This window comes from Coccinella septempunctata, chromosome 6, assembly GCF_907165205.1.
Source record: "Coccinella septempunctata chromosome 6, icCocSept1.1, whole genome shotgun sequence".
Classification (NCBI taxonomy): Eukaryota; Metazoa; Arthropoda; class Insecta; order Coleoptera; family Coccinellidae; genus Coccinella; species Coccinella septempunctata.
This window is the reverse complement of record NC_058194.1, coordinates 13,148,556-13,173,650: the sequence shown is the minus strand read 5'-3', so window position 1 is coordinate 13,173,650 and position 25,095 is coordinate 13,148,556. Positions and strand designations below refer to the sequence as shown.

Here is a 25,095-nt window from a genome sequence, read left to right as displayed (position 1 = left end):
GTGTTCGTTAGTTTGTAAGTTTAAATACAATTAATTCAATAAAGGGATCATGAGAAATATGGATTTTTCATAACAAGTCGTGAGTTACTCCTGATTGGTAGGACTAGGTCACTGGAAAAAATTGTTTTATTCTGCGATTTGTGGTGAAAACAGCGTAGAAAATTGAGACCGTTTATTGCTAATGGTGAGTAAGTGCTATTATTGTTACCCTATTTCACCATATTTTTACGACGATTGTTGGAGGGTTTGAACAAAAATGAAATTGTGAAGACCATTTTGCAAAATTTCTGAATAATTTAGATGAATTTTAGTGGTGAAATTATGAAGTAATATTCTATTTTTTTAAACTTGTGTCCTGGACAGTTGGTATCAAAATGAGCCATTTCATCAAATCGTAAGGGTGACCGGCCTCCGAATGCGAAGTTCAGCGAAGCTGAGCGTTTTCATTCAATGCTAATATAATTGACAAGCTACGAATCGAGTGACGCAGCTTGTTATTTAGCATTGAAAACGCTCAGCTTCGCTCAACTTCGCATTCGGAGGCCGGTCACCCTTAAAGTTACTGCAAAATGAGAAAAATTTGGCAATCCTCAGTTACCATTTTCATTTTCACGTTAAAATCGAATGCCAAATAGGTATCCTGAACAAAACCATATGGTTAAGCCTGTCATCACGAAATATGTTTTTTCACATTGCTTTGCGATAATTTCGATAACAAATGATCTAGGACCGTATAGGAATCTATTTCAGCATCATTTATCATTTTCAATTCATTCAATGACCTTGTCGTTTCAAAAGTTTTGTATAGGTGATTTTTGGGGATACGTACCTACTTATTACTTTGAATTGTTCGACATTCTGTTAAGAAAAAGCCTTACATTCTAAACAATCCCGTATAATGAAGAGATCATGAAAAATATCGATTTTTGATGAAACATTCGTGAAGCAAACCGTTGATTTCATGCTTTCAAGGCAGACGCTACCAAGAAGGTAAGCTAAAAATGATGTAATTGAGGAATTGATACTATTTTGTCGAGCTCGACGCGTTTTATCAAAAAGTCCATATAATGGCATATATCTAACATTCGAAGATAATCCACAATAACCAATATTGAGATTTTGAATTTAATGCAAAATAATGTTCCATTTGAGGGTTGTGTCTATATAACTGCGGTAGCCAGATGTCCGGTTTTGATGGGAATTTCACTTCACTATAGTGTAGAGAAAATTCGAGTAGGTTTTCGTGTGAAATTTATTCCTTTATAAGTTTATAATGAATGAGGAGATATGAAAAATATCAATGATTTCTCTTGAACAAGTCGTGAATTAAACCATTGCTTTCAGACTTTTATGGTCGACGCTGGGTGAACACTATAAAAGATAGAGGAAAATGATCACGTACAATTTCGTAGAGTACGAGAAGTCCACGTATATCTTGTTTTCGGGGTTAACCCACGATAACTAATTTTAACATTTTCACTTCAATCCAAAATAATGTTCCACTTGAAGAGGGCTTTTATCTGGCATTGAATGATTAAATATGAAAATGAATGTTACCCTTAGCTTCAGCATTTCTTCCTGATGAAAAAGGTTTTTTACAGTATAGTTTCCTAGCGGATATTCCGCGAAATATGGAACCTTGAAGAAATACGGATTTAGGTAAGAAATAAAATCTACTTGAGATCGCAGTGTCACGTGGCCAAACATGATCATTTCGATTGGGACTACGATCGTGATAACGTCGTAGGCAGTAATTCGCTTTAGCGAATTTTACAATTACATTTTGATTTCTGGTGCAAAAAGATATGGAAAGGAGGTGCAATTCAGCAATTCGTCGGAAAGTAGATGATGTAGATGGAAGCTTATGTCAAGCCAAATTGACAGAACTGGTATCTTTAGCAGTTGGTTAGCATAAAAAATGAGTAAATTTTAAAAGAAAATTCAAAACACCTTCAATTTTTGTGCGAAAACTCTGTTTATCTGATGAATAAGTCACAGGAAGTGCTGCAAATACTTTCACAAGGTAGAAGAGAAGAATGAAATTATTTAAATTCATTGCATTGCAATCTAATTTCATATGAACTACGTCAATGCGCGCTCAATGTCATTGTTCGCGCTAATAGATAGAGTAGATGGAGGCAAAACATGAGTGCCGAGTACTTCGATCTCCTATTGCTCTTCTTTCGCTATATCTTCTTGGTCTGTTGTATGACAGTTAACGATTATTGTCGAAATACAGAATACAGTAATGCAAATTTTATTGTCACACTGGATTCAACGGAGTGACCAGTAGTGTACTAAATTTAAGTTTGAATATTTCAAAGACGAATGGAATCAAAAATTGAATATGAGACGGCCTTTCAAACTAAGTAATATTTGCTCCATCATTTCTAAGCAATATTAAGTGGTAGTAGTTGCAACACTAAGGCCTAGTTGTTCAATCCAGGATTGAGCATTTAGTTCCAGTTCAACCTGACAGAATTGAACGTAACTGTCAAAATCAATCTAGGATTAACTTTAATCTCGGCTTAATCCTGAACTGAGCAACCAGGCCTAAGGGTTGAAGCGATATGGTTTTGAATTTAAAATCGACGTATCCTAGCATTTTCTCGAAATGAATTCTTTCCGTGTGTGTCGTTTTCAAGAGCCCAGCATGCAGATATGACAGGAAAATTGAATCTGCAACGTAGGCGTAGAGATTTGAAATAAAAATTTCTTATAGGTGGGATTGCGAGTTCATGTAGCGAAATGATAATGAAGTGAATAATAGGTACATATCCAAGAAATCCCAAAATCGTTTGCGTTGTCGATCGTTATGCGAAAATCCAGATATTTACGGAGGAACGCTGAATAATAACGAGATACACTCGCAAATCCTCATCCATCCCAAATGCGGTAACATTTCTCTATCAAAAGAAGCGACGGGGTGTGAAGCTTTCGAGTGTGATAAGTAAATGTGATAAGCGGTTGATTGTTCCGGAAATGGAAACGTCTTGAAGTACTCTATATGTACTCGGCTAGGGGAAATATTGTTGGACGAACTTGAAACTACATCTGACACTGCATGAAAAGTGGGAGTTTTATAATACATTATTTGATGCAGATTTGTTTCAATCATATCTCATTGTCCACAATAGTCTAATCAAATACTATAAGTTAACGAAATAAGGGATTCAGTTATTAGAACCCGATTAAGAAGATATCCTTATATCACATTCAAAAAAATCCGCGGAAAATTCAAAAGTACAATTCACTATAAATTGATTCGTTTACGTTTTCTGCTCCTTTAGCATCACAAATGACATGAACATGAACTGAAGTTTGAATATGCAGTGCAACTTCGCTTTTCCCATCCATTTGAAGGAAATAGTTTCAAAAGTGCCAAAACAATTTTATTCAGCATATATTACATATTGCATATATCACAGCTATGAGAGTTGTCTTCAAAATGGACCCACATAATATACTTCTATATACTATCTATACTATATACTATCTATACTATATACTCTCTATACTTATATACTATATACTTCTGTAGCCAGGAATCAGGAGAACGAGGAATTTATTATTTGAGCAAAATCATGGAGTCTTACTTGGAAAAACGTATTTGATAGAAACTTTTTTCTCCTTTGTATTTGGGCGTCCAAAGTATGGGGTCATATTCAGTAATTGGCTGCTTAGCTGAATAGTTTCATTAGTGATAATCCCCAAGAATCATACTTTCGAGACCAGGAGAGATCTCTGTAGATAATAAATTTAGCGGAATATTATTTTTTGTATTCTATAACAGTTTATAGAAAAACATTATGCTTCTTTTTATTTACTAGCTGCAAACCTCTGCTTGGCAGGTAGAATTCTCTTCACTTCACTTACTTTCTCCAAGATGGCTGCGGAATTATGTTAAGTCGAAAAACGAAACGTAGACTCCCTTGAAGAGCCTCCTTTCAAACATTCCCGTGAAAATCGGTTGGGCCAATCTGGACATGATTCCGGTTAACGGATAAAAAATCTTGATAAAGTGAAATAGTCGAAAATTGCAGACAGGCAGTTCCTATACAGGATGTTTTCAAGTGTGAGGCTTTTTTTTCGACAGAAGGTAGAACTCATCAAAATAGGTCGTTTAACTAAAAATTGTCGATATAAAATATCCAAGATGGCTGAGATACAACCCCTAGAAGTTCGACAAAATTTCATTGAATTTCAAGTACGAGACTGTGGAAGGTAACTCCGGCATCGAAAAAACGAAACAAAACATGAACATATGGCTGGACAATGATTGGTTCAGTAGCAAGTTCATCTGACTAGTTGCGTCAGGTAACTTTCGAGAGAATCATAATTGTCGTATCGTAAAATTTAGGGTGAAAAAAATGTAGAAAATGGAGGCAGTTTCTTCTCATGTTAGGTATGCTGAAAAAGGGCTATGATGTTTCCCCATTTCATCCTTATTTTTAAGACGATTTGATGCCCATTATGACGAAATTCGTGAATATATTGGAAGAATTTTGTTGGTGAGATTTTGAAGTATTATTCTTTTCTTTACATTTGTGTCCAAAGTCTCCTCTGTCAGTTGGTATCGAAATGAGCCATTTCATAAAATCGTGCACTTTACTGAAAAATAATGACAACAATTTCGCAATCCTAAGTTTCCATTTTCATTACTACGTAAATATCGAACGAAACAAAAAGAAGGAGTACCTACTGTACAGTGAATATTAATGGAAATAGCATCTATTTCTTCATAACAGTTGAAGTGAGGTATTTGTAAGGCATCCATTTCAGTTTCTTTCCGTGATCTCGTCGCCACTGTAATATATTTGTATTTGTATAGGGTCCGGAATAAACTAAGAACAATGTATTTTAGGTATTTTCCGTTTAATCTCATAAAACTTACACTTTTACGATATTCAAGTTTCTTTTCAGTAAGCGTGTACATATAATGTCATAATGTCAATAATTTTTCCATTTCCTGTCTCTGTCAACTGTCCAGTGTTACCAATCTAGATTTTAGGCATAGTTGCCAATCATAATATACAACAGTCGCCCTCATATCTTTCAAGACTTCATCCTTCGGTGGGAATATTCAGCGCTACACTCCACTAACGAGAGACAACGATCTCGAAACCGGTCTACAGTTGCGTTTGGATGTTTCGACTTTTCCGAGATTTCCTACGCCTGTTGATGAAAGGCTTGCTTTATTTGCCATTCCATTGTTGTTTCCTGTTTAAAATACAGATACTTTGAAGAAACTAACGCTATTATTATTTATCGTTGAAGGAACTTTAAAATGTCTACAGGAAATAGATTCATAGCAACGTTACCACCTCAAGTTGATTCTAGGTTTGTTACTAGAAGCTGCTATTTTCTCTGTGACCAAATTTCTACGGATAAATAACGATGAGAAAGTTAGTTTCGAAATAACGTTGTTTAAATATGAATTCTAGACGCGACAACAATGTCTTGTTAGGTATGGTTATTAACCATCAATTGAATATATTTTCCATTCATCCTGCTTTTGTTTACTTCGGAAAAATAATCAGAGTACTTTGTATGATCTCCCCTTTTCTATTGGGAATTCAATAACAACGTTGGTAGGGGTACACACAAACTTCAACTTTGATTAAACATTTAGGTTACACGGAGAGGACTAGTTCCATATTGTTGGCTAAAGTCACAGGTTGTTGAATAGTTTCGCATTTAATGTTGATGTTATGTTTCTTACTCCTTATTGAATATATACTATACTATAATATACTACAAAGTCACGTTTCTAATTGATGATTAGAGTAACAAGTTTTTGAGTAGTTTTAAATTCAACGCTGATTTTTCTTATTCATTATTAGTGAGTTGTCATAGTACTAGTAGGAATAACCTTATATTTACTCCTTTGATTAGTTCGATAAGGAATGGTTCTTATTTGGTGGTATAGTAACGGGTTGATTATAGAATTTGGGTGAAATCAACTTTCATTTGAATTCTAAATTTCGAAAAATACCTACGTTACGGAATTCAAGGAATAACCTCTATTTAAACGTTCTCCACCACATTTGAACGTACAATTCACGCGTGAGAGTTTATTGGGTTATTTCGAAATTCTTCATGTTCGGTGGTTTATAAAGGTACATTTTCGTATTCAATGTCTAACTCCACTATTCTCGAATCGGCATATACCTAGACATTCAGCCTCTGCTTAGACGACAGAAACATATATGAAACTGTTGGAGCCAAGGACAGTGGTGTATCACTGGGCATTGTTCCAAATAGAATTCTCAGCCTGTAGCGGCCAACAAAAATTTTCAAAATTAAAAATGATTCTCCTGCCTAGTGTAAGGCAGGATTGTAGAAGCTTTGCATATAGCTACAAAAAAAACATTTTCTGGTGGAGCAACTCAGTCACCTGTCATCTGGAAGTCTGGAAGTTTACGTGTCCTGATAGATTCGGGTTATTAAACTGTGAAGGTATTCTGAACGTGAAAAAGAGGATGATTGGAAATTGCCTCTTCTCAGCACCGGCCACCATTCAGGTTGATTTCATATTCAGTCTGAAAAACATATTTATCGAATTTAGTTACTAAGTGATTAACAGATGTTTTTCCGATTGATATCTGATATACAAAATAAAACAGAGCATAATCTGATCGCCACCTGCAGCTTCGGGCACCAACTAGTTGAGGTAATTTTTTTTTTCCTAACAGAAAACAAAAATTATATTGCGGATCAGTGCCTTTCTGGATATGTCTTCGGTATTCATAAGAAATTTCTGATATATTTTGCACGCAGAATATAGGACAAAATTTGTTAGTTCTAGTTTCAGTAGGTACACCCTCATGACTCGATAGCTACAGCTAAAGCTGATAAAAATCCTCGCAAAGTGTGTAATGATAAAATTACTCCAATTTATCTATTTTTCATTCAAGAGGATATCAATTCAAGGTTTGCCTCATTACTTTCACTTCCCTTCTGACATTTTCATGTAATTATTTGAAAATTCCATTTTTCAATTGGTAGAAACTATTCTTTCATTTGCCTTTGGGTGAATCCCTCTTTGTGTTCGATGGATTTGGGATACAGACAACTCTGATGTGATTTGCCTGCGGATAACTGTTCCATTCCGATATTCCGATTTTCCATTGTACAATTTATGGCTGCTGAGCGAGTAAAACCGATTTTCACTTCATAAATTCATTAGTTTGACCGTTACATTACTCGCTATACGCAGGCAGATAAAATCTCGAACAATAAACGCTAGGCGTAATTATCGAAAATGTAGTGATGTTTCTCATAGACCATAGTTTATAGGGTCGCAAAAACTCTTCAGTTCTTATGAATATATATGGATCATCCTGAATCCTTTCATATACCTTATATTTTCCAATATATGGAAAATGAAAAGCGATCTTATAATTATATAACACTTCCAATACCATCGATATGATGTGGGAAGCTCCCTTCAATATAGGAGACTACTCAAACATCCTCTGGATGACGAACGCCAGATTGTAGATCCTGCGATGATTTCGATTAAATTCGCAAGAATTAACAAGTTTAAGATAGTGAGACTTTTTTTGGCAGGTTTGTGGTGAGTGTAAGCAAGATGCCACCGCATCATGTACGAATCCTGATTATTTATTAATTTAGTACAAAAGTGTAGGCACTGGTGGTTTTAAAGAATTCAGGGGTGAATACGTCAGCAAGCCTGCAACATCTTCAATGGCAGATATCTAGGATGAATCATGGCGTAGGCTGCGTGGTTGGACTGAAGGTGCCGATGGAAAACTACCCACCGTATCCATAGAAGAACTGCACGTAGGGTCTGAAGCAGAAAGTGAATGAAATGTTTAATTTTATGTTATGAATTATACAATAATAGCATGAGCTTTATATACCGTAAAACTGTAGGGGGTGTCCGGGAGACTTGATCAGATAGCAGACTTGGACCACCTCAAATATTTCAATTGAAATTTCGCGCTACCGATATTATAAATGGCTTGCGAGATACTCCTAACAAGGCACAACTAGTGGCGGCTTCATTTTGGCCGCCATCAGAACAGTTCGTGTAGTGATTTTGTTGTAAGGAAATTAGGAATTGAATAACTTTTGTTTCTTATACTGTCTGAAAACTTAAATAGGTGCGTGGTGTTATTCAGTTTCATTGCTTTCATTTATTAATATTGTTTTACAAATGATACGCGTTTTTAACAATAGTTGTAAAAGTTTCGAGAAAACATGTGTTGAATAGACCTAAAGGGAGCGCGGGAGAATTGACCCATGCTATGGTCGGGACACATAATCGGTGGTCCAAGTTTCCCGCACTGAATTTAGATAAAAGTTGGCTTCAAAAAAAAATCAATAATAGAAATGTATATAAAAAATATACAAAGATTCAAAAAAGTAAAAAACATCTCGAAAGTAAGTGAGAGTTACTCTGAAATAGAAAATATATCTGATGATGAAAAACATAGACAATCGTTGGTCATTGGAAATTGTTTTCTTTCAATGTTTTTCCTGATAAACAAACTTATGGTCAAGTCTCTCTCGCCCCCTGTTCAACTCTCCCATGGGTTAGGGCGACATGAGCCAATTTTCGGTTTCTAAAAGAAGAATTGCTGTCCTCAAAATGTTCATCTCACGATCACTATTATCTATCGTTACCTTTTGGGCATGATATAGGTACGCAAAAAAATGAGTAGCTACCATTTACAGATACAAATTAAGTGGCTTCAGAGTGAAAAGAGGTCCAACTCTCCCCATACTTTGTCTTACTGCTGTAATGTGTAATGTGCTTAACTTATTGGAATAATCTATAAGATGTATCGATAAATGTAAAATTACGGTAAATAAAGATTTAAAATCTATAGTGCACGATATGGGCTGTTCTCACATTTGCGAGATTTCTACAGAGTGTTTTTTTAGATTCTACTTTTTCCACAAGCTCTTTTTTTAGGTGCATTTTCCTATGCCACAAAAAGAATCTGGGCTAGTAAGTGTAGTTTGTGCTCCCGTTCTGGCGAGTGTGTTGACCTCGTTTTTTTTGATTCCAGAGTGACCAAGAACCCAGACTTGCCCATTTCACATAGTTCCCGCTCCCATGTTAGCTTTGAGTATATGACATAGGAGTTCAGCTCTTTGATAGCTGCTTGACTATCAGAATGGATCCCTATGTCGCATTTTTGATAGGTTTTTTCCAGGTTTATGTCTACTCAAATCATCAAGTTGGACAACTCGTAATATTCAAAACTCAATATTTTCAAATTAAAACCTATATTTTTCAATCATTTGAGGCGATTCTCGGTGTAAAAAAGTATCCTAAAGACACCGTACGTCTGAAATGAAAAAAATTTTTCGAGGAGAAACTGCTTGATTAGTGACATTTGGTGTTCCGTTGAATAATTTTGACATTTTATGAATTGTTTATGGATCCTCAACAGTTCCAACAAAATATTCAAGGAATACAATTCTTGAAATGTCAAAATTACTCAAAGAAAAAACGAATTTCAGTTTTCCTCTGTAGTGTCGAGAAGACACGTAGTAATCAATCATTTCGAAATAGCTGTTTTTCCTTATTTCAAGTTTTTTCTTGATGACTGAAAGTTTCCATTTTAGGTAGGTAGTAGGTGAAAGTTTTGTTTGGCAACTCCACTCTCTTTTCAAATAGAATAGACTGAAACAATAAAAAATATAAGTTGTTTTTCGAAAATCTTGAGTTTTGATGACTTCAATTTGTCCAACTTGATGGTCTCATAAAACACCCTGTACCTTATCGGTACAAATTACAAACAATGTTATAATACTACATAATTTCAAGATTGTAAATAGAAAGGATTTTTTTTTGGATAAAAGCCCTTCTCAACCATTGAGTCTTCACCAAAGGTAAGGTATACTGCAGAAACTGTCATCAAATCAGCTCATCTAACGATGCTATGGTAATGGATGTTTCATTCGAAATAGGAAAGAAGTAGTAGGTTGCTTCCGATATGACCTAAAGTTACAGAGGTCTGAAAGTTCACTTTGGAAAACTCCAAAATATGATGACTCTGAAAGTTTCTATTTTGGGTAGGTAATAGGTAAAAGCTTTTTTTGGGCCACCCACTCTTTTTTTACATAGAATAGACTGAAATAATAAAAAATATAAGTTGTTTTTCGAAAATCTTGAGATTTAATGACTTCTATTTGTCCAACTTGATGGTTTCATAAAACACTCTGTACATTTTCAGTGCAAGTAACAATGTTATAATACTACATAATTTCAAGATTATAAATAGTGAGGATTTTTTTTTGGATAAAAGCCTTTCTCAACATTCTCTTCTATAATAATCCCAATAACTCGTAAACTATTGGGTCTTCAACAAAGCTAATGTATACTGTAGAAACTGGAATGGATGTTCCATTCGAGAAAAGAAAAAAGAAAGTAGTAGGCTGCTTCCGATATGACCTAAAGATACAGAGGTCTGAAAGTTCATTTTGGAAAACTCCAAAATGTAAATTTTCAGCACAAAAGCATGAACACCTTGTATTCAGATTGCGACAATATTTTCTTCATTCTTTATTCTCCTCCATTTTTGCCTAAAACAAAGTCTTATTATTTATTCGCCGCATTCTCCATTAACTACTCACACCTCACAGCAGTAAATAAGTTTGTTTTTTCTTCAGCATACAGCGGGTTTCATAAAACTTTGATTGTGCGATCAACGATTTGACAGTCACTTGATTTCTAGAATGAACTCACTGACAACTTTTCGTTGCTGAATATATTGAAGAAGTAGCAATTAAGAATAATTAAATGGACGTATAAACATCATAATTTGATGCGAGAATGATATTCTGAATGATCATGACTGAATTATCGATTGAAAACAAATTGACGTCTGTTGGTCAATCAAGCGTTGATTCCCTGATCAAGCTTTATGAAGCACGAGGATAACACGGGTCAACAACAAATTTGACTTTGACTGCAAAACATAAAATTTCGATAGTTTAGATCCTAATTAGACGAAAAAAAATATATGGCATGAAAAAGTTTGCTTCTGTGTTTAGGAGACTGATTCAAAGATATCATTTACAATAACTACAAGCAACATGTAGAGCCCATGGCTTGTCTTGATTCCAAACAGGAAAGTCAAAATATGCTTCATAGGCTTCAGAGAGAACGTGAAATGTCTTTAATTCGTATTTCACGTCACGAATTATAATAAATTGACCACCTATAAAACAAAATGCAACAGCATCGTATTTACACTTTCTTGACGACATTTGAAGTTTGTCTGGGCTTGTAAACAACACCTTATCGTTGTTTATGACTCGAGTGCCCACTAGTGACACTTTGTAAGGGTAAACACCTACTCTCATCGCGCGGTTTTTGAATTATTAAAAATTATTAAGAAAAATGAAGAATGAGTATTAATACTAAAACTATCACAAAAGCAAACCTTTATATCGAAAAAAGGTATTTTATTTTCGTTTTTGTGCATAATTAACCGGAAAATCCTAGTATAAACGTTAGGACAAAGAACGAAAAATTTTTTGTAGAGTCGTGTAATCTATTTTTTTCAAACTCTCTTTCGATTTCGATGTCAAAGGTTCTATTTTCTTGGTATATGGTTGAAAATGTTCATTACGTCTTTTCCAAATGCCTTATCTGTTTCCTGGATTAATTTTTGAAGGTAGTTTGTCCAATTAGATGGCACATTTCGTTATTAATAGCTCAATTCGAAGAAACAATCATGGACATATTCAAGCCCTTCAGGCAGGTACTGTTCTGGGAATGAGCATGAATGCTCAGATTTTCATGCGTCCAAAACATCTATAGTCTTATTGGCTTACATTTCACCATGTTTGTCTGTAATATTATCAAATACGCTACGATTTTTCATTATAATATCTAATATCCCATATCTTGGAAACAGATGATACATAATTTCCTGTGATTTATATCGTGTTAAACGACATCTCGGCCTTACCATAATAAAGCTTGGAGAGGGCCGCATATCGTTGTTGAGTAATCCCACATGGCAAATATCAGGGGTTAATTTAACATTTGTGACGCGACATGCCAACGCCACTTGCGGTTTCCTCACGGCCGAATTTTTTCCTCTCTCTGATCAATGGCAGGGCCGCAATGAGATTGAATTCACAATGACATGAGGTCAGCGGAAATCTCCATGATCTAACATTCTTCATAAACAAGATATAGGGTGATTTATCAATTTTCTTCATTTTTTTTTCTCTCATTATTTTACTGAAATAATTTCTTATTTTAGATTTGTCCTTTGAAAAATGATATGCATCATTTTCAAAACATCAACGAATATATACAGGATGTACCAAGTTCGAGGGCCTATTAGACGTTTCTGGAGAACTGGACCTATTTGAAATCTGAAAATTGGGATTATGATATTGTTCAGCATTATCTACTGAGCTAAAATATTCTTGAAGCGTGAGCACTTTCAGTTATACAGGGAATGAAAATAAATTTTTCAAAAAATTTTTGTTTCTATTTTTTCTTTTCTGATATGATAGAAGTATTCTATTTCGAAAATATTTCTGTTCAAATCATATCAGGAAAGAAACAATAAAAACAAATTTTTTTGGAAAAACTTACTTTCATTCCCTGTATAACTGAAAGTGCGTAGACAACAACAATATCTAATCCAAATTTTCAGATTTCAAATAGATCCAGTTCTCCAGAAACGTCTTATAGGTCCTCGAACTTGGTACACCTTGTAGACATTTTAAAATGAAAGTGTACGTCAATAGTTTGTTATTATCTGTTGTCTTTTTTCCCGACTTTTATTGATATTTTTATTCTTTTAAAATACCACGTATCTACTTTTACGAGTCATAATAGTTCAATGCAATATTCAATGAAAATGTACCTGAATACGTTTCTGCATGATTCAGTCATAATTGATTTGTTAATTAAAGGTACCATAAGTGAATAAAGGAGTATTAAAGGTGTACAATTTCAACGGTTTGACAATCGAGTAGCCAAATCTTCTACTTCATTTTTTTCCACCACATTTCACATTGTTTCGAACTATGATGTACATGCCTATCAAAACGGAATGTTCAGTAATGAATTTACTTGGATCTTATTCGATATTTTCCTTCATTTTAATAAAAAAAAATTCCATTTTTCCATTTTCATGAATTCCGATAAACAGGGTGCCTAAGAGCCATATTTAGGTTCAAACGAAATTTACTGACCCTGTCCTACATTTCAGGTTTCTCTGCTATGCCAATCGAAAAATATTCCCCTTAAAATTTACTAGAATATGGCCCAGTCGCAGGAAAGTCCATTGATTTGATGCCCTATCAAAATTTAAAACTGTCATTTTTAAAGGGGAAAATGGAGGATTAAGATTTTAATGAAGTATCAAATTTTAATGGACTTTTCTGCACTTGGACGTATACCTAGTGCTTCCAAAGGTATGGCGTGTGGAAAATATGGACCAAATGAATAAACCATCTTGTATCTTGTAGACCCTACAACTATTTATAGGTTATTTGCACTCGTTTGTATGTCCTTTATCCTCAGTTGAGTTATGAAACACCCTGTATTTGGAACTATTGGTAAAGATTGGTTTATCTCTATTTGTGGAAATGAATGAATAAGTCATATAAGTTAATTTAGTTAATATGTATAAATATAGGTACAATTTGTCTAGAAACTTTATTTGGTAGGTACCTATGCCAAAACATTAGTGAACTGTTGATTCTTATTTCATAGGAAATGCGTAAAAGTGTAAAGATCTGTTCTAATTTTTCTTGGAAAACAGTTATAAACCCATCTCTTCACAAACCTTTTAGGGCTTTCACTCCCAATCTCTGAAACAAAATCCTCCCAAAATAAATTTCAATCGATATCTAGTTATAAACCCAGCAGTCGACATAATATAATGTCTTCTTTCTAGTACTATTTCTTTTTGCACTAATCTTTCGCCTCAATTTTGTAATACATACGTAATTAATGAGAACACATATATATTTTTTGATCATGAATCTGTTCGTTCACATTCCTCACTGAACTAAATGAAGATGTTTTGGAATTTTTTTCCCGTTCAAAACACCCTCTATGCGAAAACAAAATTCGAGTACAATATTACTATTCCCACATTTTTTTTTGTTCTTATTGAACCGTTCTCAAGAACAAATTATTTTTCATATAAGATAAAAGTATCACAGATAGATTTCATATGGAACAAATATTTGCATAGTCCATTTTAGAACTATATTGATTGTCTCTTTAGAAAGGAGCGTAACTGCTACATATTTGTGCACTGTGTGCAATATTTCTGTTACAAATGATGAACACTAGATATATTTCTGCTATGTAGCTAGTCTGTAATATGGTCATCTGGGTTGACTGAAATAGAGATATTTCAATAACGTGGTTGTTCAAAAAAATTAGTCGTTGTTTCCAAAAGGCACATTTCCAGATTCAAACCATGAAATCATCAACTACTTCGTATTCTCCTAACTTCTGGGTCCCAACCTCATCGAAAAACGGGAGAAAATGTCCGTATTTGGGACAAATTTCAATTACCAATAACTGACTTCAAAGCATCCTGTATGCCTAGAAAAAATATTACAAGAGAGAGAATTGAGGACGTATGCTGAAATATGACCAAGCTCTTATTATAGAAAGACTTTCACAAAACTCGAAATATTGGTATTTAGCACAATTGAGGCTACTTCAAAAAAATATTATGAGTTAAGAATATTGTTTACATTTTTGTGTCTTATTCTTTTCGTTTAACTTGACGTTATTCTTGATTGAAATGAAGATTTATATTTTTCTTGTTGCGCAATGAACGAATGTTATGATAATTTTTTTAACTCGTACGTTATTATAATTTGTCAGAAACACGGACGAGTTGTCCTGTTCTTCAATAAAGAATTGGGGGAACTTGATGATTTTGTGGATTGAAGCTGTAAAAATATCTTTTGAGACGATAATTTATATTTCACAATTTTGTGCCAGGTCATTATCAAAACATCTAGATTTGATTCAAGTTAATAAGTGAAGTATAAGTAGTATGCGGAAACACCAAATACATTTATTCTCACCTGCCGCCAAAGTGAATTAAAATTTGAAATATTGATATAAAGAATGTTTCTTCGACTCGAAAACTACGTAATAATATTTGATTCCGGACCTGGAATGAAAATTTTTATTATGAAAGAAAGAATATATTGGGAGTGTTGGACACTGTTTATTATCTATTGTCAATCAATTTATTTTTGAAGATGTAAAAATTCTTGATAGAGAAGAGGTTGGTTATAGACGTAATATAAGCGAGATGATACACATAAAAAGAAATTATACCGTCAATCATAGAGAAGATGTGCAACACCTGAGCACGATTTATAATAATATACTTAGAAAGTAATAAGTAATAAGTAATGGCTGGCCTCGTCAATAGTGTTAAGACCATTCCTGATCAATATTTTGTAACCTTATGTTGATGTCATTATCATAAATATAGAAACTGATAAGGTGATGGGATTGTGTGCCTGCTCTCCAAAAGATTTTGATTTCTTTGTTAAATCCTAATGTTTTTAAAAAGCGTACAATATTGTTCTCGTAACTAGGTAATTTATTTTCATATTATGTCATATTGTATGTCTTATAGTATACTTTTTGTATTTTCTTTCCTAATTCTAAAACAATGGATGATAACCAAGTTACTATTTTTATTATGTTTCGACATCACTAAAGGCACTGAAAATACAGACCCGATAGTACAAAAATGAGATGGTTCATAAATTGAGATCAATTAAAAAATGGATAAAATTAGTAAATAACTTTGTGTCTTGGATGAAAAGAACGATAGGCCCATATAATATAGGTATGTATTCAACAGAACCTTGGTGTCCGCCATCTGCCCTTGTATGCGCATTTCCTAACGATTCACCTTATATGACCAGATAAAGATATGTATAAATTATTTTGGGATGAGAATCAGTAGGATTGATATACACGAAATAACCCGTTTTCAGATTCTCCGTTGGGTTGAAGAAGGAATAGTTGAGTTATTATCGAATTTGAAAATTTGGCAGATCATGCTCCACTTGGACGTCATTGTTTGCAGATTTCATATAAGTATCATTTTATTAAACTCTGACAAAATTTAGCCTGGCTCATCAACTTATTGTTTCTCTTAATTCCACTTCAAATTCACAGTTGAAAAATGCTATTTTTCTGGGTTAATTATATCCACGCTAGACGCTAAGCAGATGTCAGGAAAGACTCAGTTTCTGGAGAAGTTACTCAAATCTCTTGATTTAGTTTTAAACTCATTTTTGCTATCCAGAAAAATTAAAAAAAAAATCGATACTGTCCTGTTAGGACACAGCAATATTAACATCATTATTACGTTTGTTGCGGCTGCTCGAATTGCACCCCAGTAATCTGCTTAAGGTCACTTCGCTACCGTACACTTTCAATTTCTACGGTTCAGTTCACCCTCCACACAAACCTCCCCAGCGTTTCAATTCAATTATGTTTCACATGAATCTTTCTTTTTTCTCATTATCACTAGCATTATCGAATGTATGAGGGGATTTGTCAATTATCGCGATATAAGAAGTGATAAAGAGTATATTGAAAATTAAACATGCCTACTCAAAACAGATTATTTACATGTATCGTGTATCGAACATACACGAACAGGAATCTAGAAATAACTATGCTGGAAATTCAATAATACAACTCAATTCTGTGTAAATTGACTATAAAGCTCGAACAATATTTCAAGTCCTTCGAATATTCAGTCTCGGAATAAAGGAATCAAATTGAACGCTTCAATCGGGGAGATCTGTGAGTTACACGTGAAAATGTCCGGGATGAAGCCATAGAAAATTCTACGTTGGAAGAGTTGGCTTCTTGCCTCTATCCACACTACATTGATATAATGGAAGCTTCCACACGTATTTAAGTTCACTTTCGCACCGAAAAACTACTTGGCACACACGCCGACCGCTGATCAATTCCGGTGTGCATATTCATCCACTGCCACTACATCGACGAGATAAAAATAGTAATTTTATACAAACGGAGATAATAGATATATATACCAACGGTCAACACATCTGAAGATTTTGAGGTTGTCCTTGAACAGTTGAAGCAAAGAGCATCAACAAGAGGATTCACCCTATCATTTTGGCCGGTTGCGTTTCAATGCCCTTGAATGTTCCCTGGTTTAGTGGAAGGGACGAAAACGAAAGAAGATGTTCGTTCTGTTCGCAAGTCCCAATCTGATTGGTCGCCCAGATTCTCACAACGCAAAGAAAGGAAAAAGGGTCTACAAGAGTTCATCACGTTGCTTTCCGTTTCTGACGTGTTTTCACACCAGCCAGAAACTTACTCCTAACACGGAGAAAGGAAACAGGACAAAGGGTAGACAACAGGTTACCACGCTGGTTTTTGTTTTTGACGTGTTTTCACGCCAGCCAGTAACTTACTCCCAACACGGTGAAAGGAAACGGGATAAAGGGTAAACAACGGGTCACCACGCTGGTTTCTGTTTCGGACGTGTTTTCACGCCAGACAGAAACTTACTTCCAGTACAGAGAAAGGAAACTAGATAAAAGGTACACATGCAACCATTAAGTTGAAGAAAGTTAATCGACACACTTCTGTTGATCCTTATCGAAAGTCTTAGAAAGCAGAAATTGGAAATTTATGTTGCTGTTGGGAATTAGCACTAACCCGAACAATAAGTAACATAAGGCTGACCGGCCACCGAATGCGAAGTTGAGCGAAGCTGTCCGTTTTCAATGCTAATATACATAAGTGACGAATCGATTACTGATAAGCTACGAATCGAGGGACGTAGCTTGTCATTTAGAATGGAAAACGCTCGGCTTAGCCCAACTTCGCATTCGGTGGCCGGTCAGCCTAAATATATGCATGCACTGACCTAAGATATTTTAAATTTTGTAGATACTCATGTTATGTTCTTGTTTAATCGAATGAATTGAGCAAAATAGTTTGATCAATTTCGAACGCTGCTAAATCATTTTCACTGAATTTGAGTATATCTTTACTTGCTTTTCTAGGTTACTTACACAGTGCGGATGGCAGCAGAGTGAATGTAGACCGGTGGCTTGCCTCCCATACAGAATCGGACGTAGAATGGTAAGGCCGCTTCCAGATTTGTCGGTGCAGCAGTACCGTTTGTGAGCCGTCGCATCGACATGTCTTCATTTGTCGTCATTTTGTTTCCTTCAAGTAAGCGCGGTAAATGTCGAGGGGCGACTGGACAAGCATACCGAGATGCAGTAAGACGAAACGATCCCTTCCCGCTCATACTGAGCCAGTTAGCAAACGCTCATTGAAATATAGGCGCTGGGTAAGCTTTCGGTACCGAGTATACCGAGCGTACCGATACCACACCGTTGATGCACCGACAAGTCAGGAAGCGGCCTTAGTAACAGAAGAATGGCCGGGAATATAATAAATCAATGAAAGATGGCAGAGGAAAAGGATCGCTGTTCGAGAGAAAGCTGCATGGACTAACGTTGATGACCTCATACTTCTTATGATAAAGGACAGGCGAAAGTGGAAGACTATGTACTAAACATGACGAAGATAATGAAGAGGAAGGAGGAGGAAGTCAGGAGGGCAAAGGGTCCATAAACAAATAGAAAGAACAAAGCACGGAAAGGGCATACCGGGTCACGCCTCTTATGGAAAGAGATGCAGCCTATTTCCAGGTGGCAGATACTCGGGGATAGAGGAGGATGGTTTAGTGGGTGAAAGTCGAAACCACTGCGCACAACACCGAACGTCTTATGATCTGCTGTGGAGAAGGAATAAGCTCAACCCTAACTCTAGGCAAAAAAACGGTATTTACATTCGTATTTAATTTTTATGATTAAAATTTGTAAAATTGATAGTGATCTGAACCATAGATCAATACCTTGTTTATGCAGAGGTACTAAGAACTAATACCTCAATAATTCTGCCTAAACTCATCATTACTCTATGCACTGACCGACGATATACTAATTTTGTATTGTTGTTTATGTTCTTAATTCGATCCAAAAAAATGGGAATATAAACAACAATTTTGAATGCTGATTTAATTGCCCTGAATTCGAATATTTTCCTTTTCGAAATCAATTTTAAATCATATTCATACAATCCAGTTCAGTAAATAAAAATACAGAAATTATTGAAGATCTTTTATTACCAGACATCAAATTGCTTCTGGAATTTCAAGGCCTACTGGAATGTCAATAATTCTGTAAGGGACTGCAAAAACATAGAGTTCTACGTATATGTATAGGCGAAAAACATTACAATTCTTCTAGCGGAGTAGGTTGAAAAATATTTGATTTTATATGATGCAAAAAATCTTTTCGTTTTCATGGAAAGCGATCGAAAAGATTGGAAAACCTACAGATGTAACTGAACGGGTGCTACAACGGCTACATATCTGAATAAATCTCTCGATAATTGACAGATCTCCATTGTGAGCAGCGTTTAATACCAGGGGATGAGGGGACAATCCAGGGGATGGTTAGGCACTCGAGTCATCTCGCCAATATAAAAATCCCCCTTCGGGGATCGCGTCACAGTTCTCCCATTCTATTGAAATCAGAGCTCGAGCTCGAGCTTTCCTCCCGAACTCGTCAAATCCGCATACAAACTCGCCCCGTTTTTCCCCTTTCGGCAGTCCTCAAGCTCTTCACTCTGTCATGGATATGCGGCGGCAAGCGCTTTTTATAATCCATCCGTTCTCTAATGGTGTCATCTCTAGAAGGGGTTGAAGAGAAATTCATCTTGCAGTAATTAACCCTCAGATGTTGTGAATCAATTAGCTTCGATACGGTGAAACTTTATGAATTAAAAGGTAGAGCGAGTATTGAAAAGACAACGCGAATTGTTCCAGCTGAACTAATGTACGTATTTTAGAGTAAAAAAACAAGACAAAGGAAATAAATAATTATTTTTTTTATCAAATTTAGTACAAAGTGCAACAGTCTCATTCGACATTGAAACAATTTGTGGCAAAATAGTTTATAATTTTCTTTATTATATGTTTCGAGGGTCTATATAAGCGATATAGCAATAAATGTCGAAAATGTTGTAAAGATATCTCTGCTCAACAATTTTGTTCAGCATCAATGATACGCAATTCTGTGACATGCCAACACTTGTTGCGCGACTGTGCTACCTTACGAAATTCTCTTAGGCTGAAAACGCACCGGACGCAACATTTTGTTGCGAGACGTTACTCATCATTTTGTCTCTCATAAAAAGTGTTGCAAGCTTGAATCCGTGTTGCGAGCGGTGCGTGCCGCCTCATTTGATTCTGAAGGAAATGAGGAGCTTGCAACATCTCGCAACGTCTCGCAACACCTCGCAACAAAATGTTGCATCCGGTGCGTTCCCAGCCTTATAGTTATGTCTGCACCCAGCTTACCTGTAAAACAACTTTGGAGTTGCGACTATACTCTTTAGGCACAAAAATTAGCAATTACATAATTATTCGATAATCAAGAAGCAGTATTCCACATATTCGGTAAATTATATTTACTCTATCCAGACGAGAATAATCATTGAGAGAGTCGGACTGCCAGAAATCCACATTCCCAGTATACCACAGAGAACGTGCGGATATTGAACGAGATTAGCGATAGACTTGTTTGGCTCTTATTCGAGCTCGTTAGTACCACATAAGTCAATCAACGATGCCGACCAAATAAGGCAAAGGACCTATTCGGCAAGATCACTAATCTCGGTCAAAGGAACAAGAATATAAACAAGCTATTCTTTCGGAAACGTTTCGGCCTCTTTAATGGGCCTTCTTCAAGCTAAAAAATATAGCAGGGAATGAAACAAATTAACTCAATCAAATAAACAAAAATGAAAGGTCGGCAAAAACAACATGGTTGCGTTCACAAACTTACTCCGAGAGTAGAGTACGAGTATGGCCATGCACAGAGAGCATACTCTGAGGAACTAAAAGTACGTTTGTGAACGCTTCGAGTAATCAAAGCTTACTCAGAACTTGCTCATAGTAAGTTTGTGAACGCAACCCATAACTACATGAAAAATTAAATCTTTAAATTTAGTAATTACAAATTCTACAAAAGGCAGTAATCAAAGAGAAAAACTGAAAAGAAATAACATAGATTTAAATGAAATATACATATGTGTAACACATAAATAAATAAATGAATATCATCTGCCTATAGTTATGACAAAAGGAATAGAAAAAATTAAATTGAAACTGAAACCACGAAAAAATAGGCTATGAGTATGACAACCAGAAAAATGCAATTCAATGAAAAAACACCAACCGTCAAAAAAATAAAACTTCAAATAAACTTTCATACGATGAAAGTTGTCAAAAATAAAATCAAATTATGTACATACATCAAAATACCTACATGAAAATTTCACAAAGGTGTACTAAATTTGTGTTGTCGAAAGAATAGCTTGTTTATATTCCTGTTCCTTTGACCACGACTAGTGATCTTGCTGAAATTCCTTCGCAGAGACAACCCTTGGGAACGATGATCGTTGTGACCTTTAATTCAAATCCATTAGCCCCATCAAACTACATGAATCGATGCGACATCTGGAGCTCAACGACCTAAGCTTTCTCCTCTATGGCTCCTCAAAAATAGATATCTGTGTACATTTCTTCTCTTCATGACAGTTTTCCGGAACTACTTCAGACTGGCGTATGTTTCTGTCCACTGGGGGGAGGGTGAAATCACAGCCGTCTATAGAATTCTTCAGTTAGAAGGCTGTGGTGAAATATACTTCCAGTTCAAGTGACGATAGACGATAGCAACCAAAGATATTACACTCAATATCACCTAATTAATATATATTATGTGCTAGCAACTACGTTCCTAACCTTATCGGCGTTGAACTCACAATTGTTAGATCAACGATTATTATACATTTTCATGTATATGTGCTAGCTTTCAGATTCCTGAGTTAGTTCGCAACCTGTGTTTTCTCTTCGCGTCGAAAAAACTTTCGATTCCTGAGTTCTTTTATTTATACAGGGTGTCTTCTTTTAAAGTGGCCAAACTTCAAGGGGGGATCAGACGAGTGATTTGCAACAAAAAATGTCATATAACACATGGTCGAAATAATGTTATTCTGCAATTAAACAATTCTTGATTTCACGAAATATTTCAAATTTTTTCATAAACTCAATCATTATTCAGTTTTCCTTGTAGCCTCATCAAATTTGACCGCATATTCGGAAAGGGCAATAAGTTTGCTACGAGATAAGAGAGTCTGTGTTTTTTTTGGTTCTGTTTAAAATGAAGCGTTTCAGCAAAAATCATCTATACAAAACTTCTCAAAATGGCAGAGTTGAAGAAAAATTTGAAAATGATTACTGAAATATAACCTAATACGACCCAAGATAATTTGTGACTTGAATTATCGAAAACCAACGGGAAAAAACCCTCATCTCGTGATGACTGAATCAACCTTATGGTTTCGTTTAGAAGATTGAGCCGATCGCTTTATGAGTGATAATGAAAATGAGAAACTCCTCTCACTATTCAGAAACTTCGACGATTTCATGAAATGGGTCATTTCGATACCAACTGACAGAAAATGCCACGAGTTTAAGAAAGAAAAGCTTGAAATAGGTTATACGAATTTTACAATATGAATTTTTAAATCACGACACGCGTGTCGATATCACATTAGCATCTTCAGATTCAATCATAGAGTTTCATCAAGTATCGACCACATATAAATTCAATACAAGAAAATAGAATTTGAGTTCAAAAACTAACCAATAAAATTCACCAGAATTATTCACACATTTTTCACGATTATGGTCAACACAATATTCTTGTACCAACCCTGCAAAAATCATACCCAACGTAAAAATGGGTCTAAATAAGGCACCTACCAATAATGGCACTTTGTTAACACAAGCACTTTCAATATATAGTGTCTCAATTTTATACACCGTTTTCATCTCGAATCTTACGATACAGCAATTTTTTCAAAGGACTTGATGCCATTGATCAGATGTACCGAATCATTGCTAATATTATCGGTCCAGCCGTAATTTTATGTTTTCCTTCGATTCTTCGATGCCTGGGTTGTCTTGCTTACAGCACATGTATATCCATTGAATGCCCATTAAACGTACAAAATGTTCATGACGGACATCCATTGTACGTCCAGTTAGGTACAATGAGTGGTCCAGAAAATATCAGAACCTCACTAGATTTAACATCCTATGGACGTACATACAGGATGTATAATGGACGTACAGACAGGATGTACAATGACAATGGAAGAACATACAGGTACGTCCATTGTACATCCTGTATGTATGTCTGAGTCACTGAGTAGGAAACACTCATGATTCTTTCTCGCTGGTTCTTCGAAGTCATTTAGAAATAGCTTCTTCTATCTCCTTAGTGTCCCCTTTTTTGGAGGGAATGGCCTTTCCTGTGAATTTATTTCGTTGAAATTATCATATCAGAGTACCTACATCACCATACTATAGTATGGTGATAATTTTTATTGCATATTGAATCTTTGGCTGTTTTCTGGTATGTAATTCCGTTTTATATTCTTATGATCGTCCCCCTAACAAATATTATAATATTCTTGATTTTAAAAAGACCACAATAAATTTTTTATGATATCGTAGAATGAATAATTATAACTAATGAAATCATTAAATTAACAGGAAACAAAGAGGAACATTCGTGGTTCGCATAGGCATTCAATTCTTTAAACCTTTCTGCCCATGAGATTACATTATTCATACTACAAGTAAATTTGCCACGTCCCTCATAAAAACTTCTACTCACCTCGTTACTATCAAATATATGTACCACACACTGGAACCATACCTTTTCAAGTTCAAATTGGCGCTAATCAGAATCAAAATGACATTAGTCAAAATCAAATTGGCAATAACAATTTCAAACTGGCATTAAACATAAGCATAAGGCTAAAGCCAAAAATTAAAATATTCACAAATCACAAAATATGATTAATGAGTTTCTCTATATTTCGCTGTTTTACTCAACTAAAATTCAAAAAATAGATGTTTGGGTCTTTGTGACGAAAATTCCAGAGTAAAAAAGGGAATAGTTATGAGAGGGCGGAACATCTGGGTTTCAAGTTCCAATATTACCATTGAGGCAATTATATTACCTACTCTCAGTGAGAGGCGAGACGGACATTATTTTTTTAGCAGCAATACAAGGGTATATCTCTACCAAAGTGTTGATACTTTTTGTCTCTACATACGCATAAAAAATGTATTATATATATTTTAGATTCATCCTCTCATTCTCAATATTTGAAACAGGAAATTTTCATACTAAAAGCAATTATAAAGTATTATTTATATATGTTACGGCTAAAGATAGGTGTGAACATAAACTTAAGATTAGCCGGCTAAACTTAGGTTTAGCTTCGGGTATTTGCTAATGTTAGTTTCTTCTATCTTTAGCCGGCTAAACTTAAGTGTAACCACATCCCATCGGCTAAAAATGTAGAAGGCTTGAGGGGCGCAAATTTTCGGCAATTAAAAGAATATAACGAAATAGTGATACGAGTATAATCAAACTATTAATGCAATGCATTTTTTGTATGAATTTCACATATTTTAATAGCAGAAAAGCATTCTGTTGAGCAGTTGGATAAATGAGAATGAACATAATATTTGTTTCAACTGTGTCTCAACGAATTCTTTTTGACGAATCTAAAAATCTAAACGCTTGATGACAAAATTCATGACATGCTATTTTGAGTGTGAGGGAAAACTGTAGTGTTAATGATTATTTTTCATCTTGTTATTATTCATAATTTGAGGGAAATTGAATGAGCGGACAAAAACTTCTTCACCAAAATACCAAAGGTTGAATTCTAGAAAAATATATGTAGAAGTGCCCAATCTTGTTTGTAGTTAACCGGACTATTTGGCACAAAGATTATAGAGTTAACTCTATATCCCCCAGGATGATTCATCAAGGGTGGCAACAGGCCATATTTTGGAACCCGTATGTTCAATGACTCGGGAAGAAATTTTTAACAAAATCAGCTAGAGAAAGTGTTTTCAACTATGTTCATGTTCA

The 25,095-nt window shown here is 35.1% G+C and overlaps 1 protein-coding gene across 1 annotated transcript in view; it reads right to left on the bottom strand.

Moving 5' to 3' along the window:
- The window catches only part of LOC123315336, a 60,623-nt gene extending 40,113 nt beyond the window's left edge, over positions 1-20,510 (bottom strand). Inside the window, exon 1 of the mRNA XM_044900996.1 lies at positions 20,433-20,510. The gene's annotated coding sequence lies outside the window, so the exon portion shown is untranslated. The remainder of the gene's footprint in view (positions 1-20,432) is intronic.
- Positions 20,511-25,095: the final 4,585 nt, after the last annotated feature.